Source organism: Equus asinus, chromosome 8 (assembly GCF_041296235.1).
Source record: "Equus asinus isolate D_3611 breed Donkey chromosome 8, EquAss-T2T_v2, whole genome shotgun sequence".
Taxonomy (NCBI): Eukaryota; Metazoa; Chordata; class Mammalia; order Perissodactyla; family Equidae; genus Equus; species Equus asinus.
This window is the reverse complement of record NC_091797.1, coordinates 75,864,317-75,873,851: the sequence shown is the minus strand read 5'-3', so window position 1 is coordinate 75,873,851 and position 9,535 is coordinate 75,864,317.

Below are 9,535 nucleotides of genomic sequence, written 5' to 3'. Positions count from 1 at the left end.
TAACCTTTTTTTTTTTTTTTTGAGGAAGATTAGCCCTGAGCTAACATCTGCTGCCAATCCTCCTCTTTCTGCTGAGGAAGACTGGCCCTGAGCTAACATCCGTGCCCATCTTCCTCTACTTTATATGTGGGACGCCTGCTACAGCATGGCCTGACAAGCGGTGCCGTGTCTGCACCCGGGATCCGAACTGGCAAACCCTAGGCTGCCAAAGCAGAACGTGCGCACTTAACCACTGCGCCACTGAGCCAGCCTCAGAATTAACCATTTGTAAGCGTAGAGTTCAGTAGCATTAAATATATTCACATTGTTGTTCAACCAGCACCACCATCCATCTCAAGAACTGAAACTCTGTATTCCTTACGCAGTAACTCTCGTTCCCCCTCCATCCAGCCCCCGGTAACCACCATTTTATCTTCCGTCTCTATGAATTGGACTACTCTAGGTACCTCAAAGACGTGAAATCATACATATTTGTCCTTTTGTGACTGGCTTATTTCAGTTAGCATAATATCCTCAAGGTTCGTCCATGTCATAGCATGTATCAGAATTTCATGCCTTTTAAAGGCTGAATAATATTCCACCGTATGCATACACCATATTTTTTTTATGCATTCCTCTGTTCATGGACATTTGGGCAGTTTCCACATTTTGGATATTGGAATAATGCTGCTTTGAACATTGGTGTATAAATGTCAGTTCTTTTGGGTATATGCCCAGAAGTGGAATGGCTCAATTACATGGTATTTTTAACTTTTTGAGGACCACCATACTTTTTTACACAGCAATTGTACCATTTTACATTCCCACCAGCCATGCACAAGGGTTCCAGTTTCTCTACATCCATGTCAAACTTGTTTTCTGGTTTGTTTTTTTTTTGAGGAAGATTAGCCCTGAGCTAACATCTGCCGCCAGTCCTCCTCTTTTTGCTGAAGAAGCCTGGCCCTGAGCTAACATCCGTGCCCATCTTCTTCTACTTCATATGTGGGACATCTGCCACAGCATGGCTTGACAAGCGGTGCCATGTCCACACCCGGGATCCAAACTGGCGAACCCCGGGCCAGCGAAGTGGAACATGCAAACTTTACCACTGCGCCACCAGCTGGCCCCTGTTTTGTTTTTTTAAATAATAGCCATCCCGGGTTTTTTTGTTTTGCTTTGTTTTTTAAATAAGAGTTCTTTGTGTCAAAAAAGAGCTTTGAAAGATGTGCATCACTTCATTTCTCAGTTCAGGTCAGACGCAGGATGTCTGAAAAGTTCCAGAAAGCAATTATTATCTATAAAGATAACTTTTCTTTATCCCTACAATCTAGAAAGTAAGATGTAAAGAGAGTTCTGGTTGAGAAGAGAAATGAATGTCTCTGTATATAAAGGAAGTGGCTAATTGTTCCTGCAAAAAAGGTCTTTGTAGATTAAGACTGAGAATTTGAAAAAGATGAGAGAAAGGAGTGGGAAACAGATGGCTGTTAGAGATCAGAAAGGCACCTCCTGCTCTTCACACCCTTGAGTAGCCCTCTCTCATCTTGTACGGGGTTGGTTCTGTACAGGGTTGGTCTGTGTGATCAGTACAATATGGCAGAAGTGATGGCATATCACATCCAAGATTAGGTTTCTAGTTTCCTATCTCACATGTCTAGCTCTGGGGGAAGCCAGCTGCCACAGCATGAGGACATTCAAGCACCCGTGAAGAAGGACACATGATAAACTGAGCCCTGCCAACAACCATCCCCAGTCAGACCTCAGATGACTGCAACCTCATGAGAGACCCTGAGCCAGAAGCATCCAGCTAAGCTGTTCCAGGATTGCCGACACTCAGAACCGATGTGACATAATGTTGTTGTTAAGCTGCTAATTTGGGGTGTAATTTGTTACACATCAACAGGTGACCAATGTAGCATCTGCAGAGTGATCATAGGAGGGAAGGCTGAATAAGTGACCACTATTAAGATAATTTAGATGACCGACACTAGGGGGATGGTTAAGTAAATTGTGGTAAATCTGATCCATGGTATATTTTCCAGCCATTAAAAATAAGAAACATAAAGACTACGAAGCAACATGGAAAATCCAATATCAATTAATATTAAGGTACAAAGGCAAAATACAAATGTGTGTGTATACTATTATAACACGAACAAGTCATGTGTGTGAACAAAGACTAGAGAGAGACAAAGTCTTTAAGTTGTTGATGGACAGGCAGTAGATAAGATCTTCTTTTGAGTTATGTTAAGGCTACAATGATGCTTGTAGATTAAAGTTTTTTGTTTTTATTTTTTAACTAAAAGGAAAAAGATCTAATATAGATTTGTTTTAGCAGTTGCTGATGACCTCAGAAAAGATTTTATTGAGCTTCAGTGGAAAGACCAAAAAGGTCACCAAAAAAAAATTTAGTGAACACCCCCAAAGCGAAATTTGAATAAACCTACAATAAATAAAAATGTGTTGGATCATATGCCATGAAACAGAGGACTACAGATTTCCCCAGCCTGATTGCCTTTCAACTTCCGACTTCAGTGTTGCTGAAATTTTACTTTTCTCACTAATTAAAGGGAGAGGGGTCTTGATAACTGTTTAAATGTTTGCATTGCTTTCTGTATCTCTCACCAAAAGCGTTTCTGTTATGCACCCTTCTTTCAAATAAGAGCAAGAGGTAATAAAGCTATTTTCACCTCTTCTCTTGGTCAGCCAATCCCATTTCACAGAGAAGGCCACCTGTAGAATTACTTACCTTTTGCTTCCCTGAAGAGCAGCTTCACTGGCCGGCCCTGGAGAGGACCCCCAATGTTTTCAAATCCTGGGACTTTGTTTTTCCTCACCAAAATTCCGTTAGGAAAGAGATGTTTCAATATTTTGCCCTGTTTTGCCTCAACCCCGAGGATCAACCACCGAGGCCCTGAACTGTCCGTTCTGTGCGTATATACATCTCAGTAAGCCTGACAACTTCAAGAAGATTAAGTTCATGCACCAAGAAATTAATTCAACTCTAAATTTTTTTTCCAGCCCTGACAAGATTTGAAAACCTGACATATGAGCAGTGGTTTTGACATTTGAGTAGATTTACACTTAGGTAAAAAAACAAGAGAGATGATTTCCAGGCACTGTGCTTGCCAACTCTCTAGGGAGAAACTGAAACTTTCTCAAGATGGTATTTAAAGAAGAACCTTTATAGGGTTTGGGTGTTTGGGGCTTTTTTAAGTTATAAAAGTAATTTGCATCTTTCATTTCTTAACTGGGTGGTGGGTTTATTATATTATTCTCTATCCGTTTTGGCAAATCTGAAATGTTTCATAATAAAATATACCAATTAACATTCAAATACTTAAAATATTTGTTTACTGTAAACTGTCCAGACAGTAAAGTATGTAAACTGAAATGTTAAAAATAAAGCTATTGATCTCATATTCCAGAAGCAACCACAATCAACACTTTTGTGTTCCTCTTCGTAGAATTTTTCTACATCTAGATACACATGCACATATGTAACCTTTCATGCAGCAGAAGTAGGATCTTACCACTCAGCAACTGGCATTCAGTATTTTAAGCTACACCACGTTCTTTTTAACTGCCATATAGTATCCCAGAATGACCATTGTGGGCATTTAGATTTCTAGCTGTCCATACAGAATGATGCAGTGAACACTCATGTATATGCATCTTTGTGTACTTCTGTGAGCAGATATGTAGAATAATTTCCTCGAAATTGAATTGAACCATTTTTTAACTTAATAGATTTTATTTTTTAAAACAGTTTTAGGTTTACAGAAAAATCAAGAGGATAGTTCAGAAAGTTCCCACATACTCCCTCATCCAGTTTCCCGTTATTAACATCTTACATTAGTATGGTACCTTTGCCACAATTAATGAACCAATATTGAGTCTTTATTGTTGACTAAAGTCCATGCTATAGATGTTCTTAGTTTTTACCTAATGTCCTTTTTCTGTCCTAGGATCCCATCCAGGACACCATGGTACCTTCAGTCCTCATGTCTCCTTAGGCTCCTGTTGGCTGTGGCGGATTCTCAGACTCCCCTTGTTTTTGATGACGTGGATGGTTTTGAGGATCACACACAGCGAGTTTGTAGGTTGTCTTCTCTTGGAATTGGTCTGATGTTTTTCTCATGATTAGACCAGGCTTATGGGTTTTAGGGAAGAAGGCCACAGAGGCCAAGTGCCATTGTCATCACATCATATCAAGAGTATATGCTACCAAACATGGCTTATCACCGTTGGTGCTGTGCAGGTGGAGTTCGTCCAGTTTCTCCACTGCAAAGCAGCTCTTTTTCTCCTTTTCCACACTGTCCTCTTTGGAAGGAAGTCGCTAGGCACAGCCCACACCTAAGGGGTGGGAGTTATGCTCCCCTCACTTTCTAATTTTTTAAAGTCATAAAATGGTATAAAATCAGATTCAAACAGTAGCGAAGGGGGATAAAGCAAAAACCATTGTTAACAATGTTTCCTTACCGGAAGTTTTTTCAATGCATGTTCAAGCTACCTGTTCACCTCCGCCCTCCCGCCCGCTCCCTTGCTTTTTTAAAGCGACTGGGATCCTATTCAACTGAGATGGAATCTGTCATTCTGAAATCATGTTGCTAAAGAAGATAAATCAATGTGACTCCTTAATAACAGTATCGACCCACGGATAGTTCCAAAAGCACTTGAAGCTCCCTCAGCAGACATTGCCCAAGTTTCCGTTTCCTCCATAAGGACTGAAAATAATTTGAGTGGTTTTTCTTCTTTTAATTCCATGCAGGCTTTTTTTTTTTTTTAAGTAAAGATTCTTCCTGGCAGAAGGTGTTAATTCAGGCACTAAATCTGGAACATTCTAATCACTGTGAAATTTTGCATGTCTCATCTTAGGCAGAAAATGTGTGAAGATGCGAGTTTATTTCGCTAACACCTTGCGGTTCTTGAAGTGACTCTGCACATGCTCACCGCCTTACATCATCTCACACTTCAGTCGCCTCCCACCTCCCCACCTCATATTCTTAGCTTTAGTATTTCCAGAAGCCCACCTGGTTCACGCTCTGCTTTCAACAGGGGCTGTCTTATCTGAGCCACCCTAAATCTGCTCCCTCCTCCCAAGTCTCTCATCCTTTATTTATATAATTTTCATAATGTTTAGTTGCACAAGTAATATATGAACCCATCTGTATTAATTCCCTAGGGCTGCTTTAACAAACCACCACCAACTTAACACAAATTTATTCTCTTACCATTCTGGACATCAGGAGTCTGAAGTCAAGAAGTCCTAAACTGAAGGTGTCGGCAGAACTAGTACCTTCTGGAGGCTGGGAGGAGAGAGTCTGCTTCCTTGACTTTCTGGCAGCTTCGAGAGGGCTCTCACATTCTTTGGCTGGTGGCTTCCTTGCATTTTCAAAGTGCACCACTCAGAGCCCCAATCCTGTTGTCACATTTCCCCCTGTGATTCTGACCCACCTGCCTCCTTTTTATAAGGACCCTTGTGATTAGATTGAGTCCACCGGGATAACACAGGACTCTATCTCAGAAGCCTTAACTTCATCACACCCGCAAAGCCCCTTTTCAAATAAGGCAACAGTGACAGGTGCTGAGGATTAGGATGTGGATTTACTTGGGGGATTATTACTCAGCCTGCCACACCATCCTCCTTTAAAAATAAGTTAGAGCTTAAGATCGCCTTTGACCCCCTGACTCTAGTCTCCATCCTTTCTCCCGCTATTGACTCTATTAACTCTACTTGGGGTGCATTTTTCCAGACCATTTTTGTTCTTTAAAATATGTACATGTAGATACATAGCACATTTATTTAGTATTGTTTTTGGTATTTTTTTGGTAAACAAAACTCAAATGGTATCATATTATGCAACATTCTTCTTTCTCTGCTTTGAGGTTCATCTCTATTAATATATATAGAACTAGTTCAGCTACCTCTTTTTAAAAATATTTGTGTGTCATAGTAAAATAAGCATAGCATAAAATTTACCATTTTAACCATTCTCAAATCTGCAGTTCGGTGGCATTAGGTACATTCACATTGTTGTGCAACCATCACCACCATCTGGCTCCAGAATATTTTCTTCATCGTAAACTGAAACTCTGTCCCCATCAAACAACAGCCCCCATTTCCCCCCCCCCACCCCCAGCCCCACCTCTATTCTACTTTCTGTCTCTGTGAACTTTCGTGTTCTAGATAGTTCATGTAAGTAGAATCATACAATATTTGTGCTTTCGTGTCTGGCTTATTTCACTTCGCCTAATGTTCAAGGTTCCTCCACGTTGTAGCAGGTGCCAGAGCTTCCTCTGGCAAGCCACGTCTACCATTTGCAAATCTATCGACCTGTACTTGTTTGTATTCTCCCTTGTAAGCCCTCTGAAACCTTTGCCACCTGGGTTTGTTTGATCTGGCCAATTAACTGTAAACTCCAGGGTCAGGAAAACCAGACAACGGTCCCCAACAGAGTCAGGTGGCACACTTTGTACATGACGGGAACTTGATTCTTGGTAGTAAGTGATGATATGCAGTTTCAGTGAGAAGAAATCGCCTGAGTAACCAGAGAACCTGGGTCCTGGCAATTGAGAGGAGGAGCAAATTACTTTGCTTCCTGTACCTCAGTTTTCCCATTTGGAAAATGGGACTACTTCCTGTCTCAGCTCCTTCACTATGAAAACAAGGCATTAGATTTATAGAAAAGCACACATGGGGCACATCATGCCGCCTTGACAAGTCAGCCCCGACAGCCTGGTCTGGGTGGTGTGTGGTTCCCCGGACACCGGGTAGGGACTCAACAGACTTTTGGAATGAAAACTACACCAACTCTTTCTGAGCCTCTGTCCTCCTTCCCTCTCAGCTGGCGGGGCACTCGGGTTGTTCTTCTGGGTTGGAAATGTTTCCCTTTGTTCCAGGAGAGAAAGACTGCTAAGCGGGTTTACATATCCCTCCTCCCTGAGGGCAGAGTTTTGGAGAATCTCTGGGCTTGCAAGCTGGGCTTGTTTCGGCTCAGTAGCTGGGCAACATTCCTCTCCCTGCCTGTCTATTTTAAACCACACAGATAACTAGGGAGGCGAGGCAAGACAACAAAGGCTGAGCAGTGGGTGAAGGACATCTGGCACGAAAAGCTGGCAGCAGGCTGACAGGCTTTCAATTACGTGGACTGGCTCCCACCGTGTGCAAAGCCTGGGAGGAGAACGTGTGGGGTTTCTACCCACTGCAGCCCACACGTGGGGGCGGGGGCACAGGGCACACTTATCAAGGAATCTTTCATTCACTTAGTCAACAAATATTTGGGCTCTTCAAATCTGTAGCCTGACATCTTTTCATCAGTTCTGGGTAACTCCCAGCCATTATTTCTTAAAATCTTTCTTCCTCTCCACTCTCTCTCGCCGCTCTGTCTGAAACTCCAAGCAAACTTAAAATATCTCATGGAATCGTCACATTCTCATTATCTCTCTTGGGCATTTTCTATCTTTTGTCTCTCTGTGTTGTATTCTGGATCATTTCTTCTGATATCTCACTAATTCTTCTGCTGTGTCTGAACTGCCAAATGCAACAATTGAGTTTATCATTATTATTACTATAATTTCTAGAAGTTCTGTTTTGTTCTTTATCAAATCTGCTGTCATTTTTTATAGCCTTCTGCTCCTTGTAAACATTTTCAAGCCCGACGATGATTTCCTTAAACAGGGCAAGCATAACTGTTTTCAAATCTGTGTTGGATAATTCCAGAATCTGAGGTCTGTGTGGGTCTCTGTCTGCCGGTTCTTGCCCATAGTTCTCTGTTTCCTTGTGGGCCAGGTTTTCTTCAACTGCATGTAGTTCATTGCCCTTGGGAAATGATTTGCGGGCATTCTCTGAGGTCTAGAATGAGCTATCCTCTGAAGAAGATTCGTGTTTGCTTCTGCCAGGCTCTTAGGGAACTACCAGCCGGGGCTACCTCAGATCAAGCTCCTAGACTCAGCTCCCTATGCACCTGGCTGATGTGTATTGTGGGCGGGCAGACCTGTGACAACTTCTCAGGAATTATTTTCTCTCCCTGTTCCTTTTCTTCTTCTGGTTTGCTCAGCATCGAGACAAACTTCTTTACCAGCCCCTGGGGTTGGGGTCTGTCCATCCCTCAGTGGGGTCTGGGGAAATGTTTAGTGATCAGCTACCAGGGCAAAAAAAAGCCCTGATTCGTAGCACTCGTCACTTTCTGGGGTGTAAATACTCCCACCAGGTTGATTTCAAGCTGCCAGCATGAAGTCATGACCGTGGAGTTTGGAAGACATAGGAGCCCAATGCGCCCTCACGAGTCTACACGGGCCAGCTCCAGCATGTCGCCAGCTTCTTTCTGGTTTGTCTTGGCTGCTCTCTCTACAAGGCCACTGCAGTCTGAGCATGTGGGGTGACCAATGCCCTTAGGACAAAAAAGGCTTTGGTGAACCCTCATGGCGTTCAGGGTTTCCCCCAGGATTTGTCCTGGATCCCCCAGGGTAGGTGACATGTGAGCTGAGAGAGACCTGCATGAGGAGAAGGAGCTGAGCCGGAGAGGACTGGGGGAAAGGGGCTGCAGGCGGAGGGAGGAGCCTTGCGCAGGGGGCAGGTGGGGACAAAGTTGGCATGTTTGAGGAAAAGACACAGGCTGGTGTGGCTGGAATGTGGTGAGGGAGGGCAAATGGCAGGGACGAGGTGGGGGGCGCAGGGCCAGGCCACCCAGGGCTGGGGGGGGTCAGCTTTATTCCCAAGGCAGGAGATGTTGTCACAGGGTTTGAACCAGAGGAGTGAGAAGATCTGATTTACAGTTTTAATGATCTCGATGATTCCCCACTCCTTAAGGTGTGGGCTGCGAATACAAGCATTCTTCCTTCCAAAGGGGACAGTGTGGAAAGGGGGAGAAGGAGTCACTTCACAGTGGAGACACCTACAAACACACCTCAGCAGTGATCAAGGTCAACATCAGCAGTGGTAAGTCAGGGAGATGGTATGTACCTTTGACATGATGTGATAACAGTGGCACTTTGCCTCTGTGGCCTTCCTCCGCAAACCCACAACCCTAGTCTAATCATGAGAAAAACATCAGGCAAATTCCACTAGAGGACAACCTACAAAACCCCTGACCAGTCCTCTTAGACAGTGTCCAGGTCACCAAAAACGAGGGAAAAAGTCTGAGAAAGGGTCACAGCCCAGAGAAGCCTAAGAAGACAGGACGACTCCGTGTAACGTGGTCTCCTGGATGGGGTCCTGGGACGCAAGACAGACATCAGGGGAAAAACTAAGGAAATCTAAATAAAGAATAGACTTTAATTAATAATAACATATCAGTATTGGTTCATTTCATTGATTGGGGCATATAGACTGTACTAATATAAGATGTTAATAGCAGGGGAAATGGGGTGAGGAGGTTATGGGAAATCTGTACTATCTTTGCAATATTCCCGTAAATCTAAAACTGTTCTAAAAAATAAAGTCTAGTTAAAAAAAAGATTTGGCTGGCTGCAGTGTGGAGAATGGATTATAAGGGTGGGGCAAGAGGGGAGCTGAGACAAGATTATTATGGCAGCCCTGCAGGGGAGATGCAGCTTC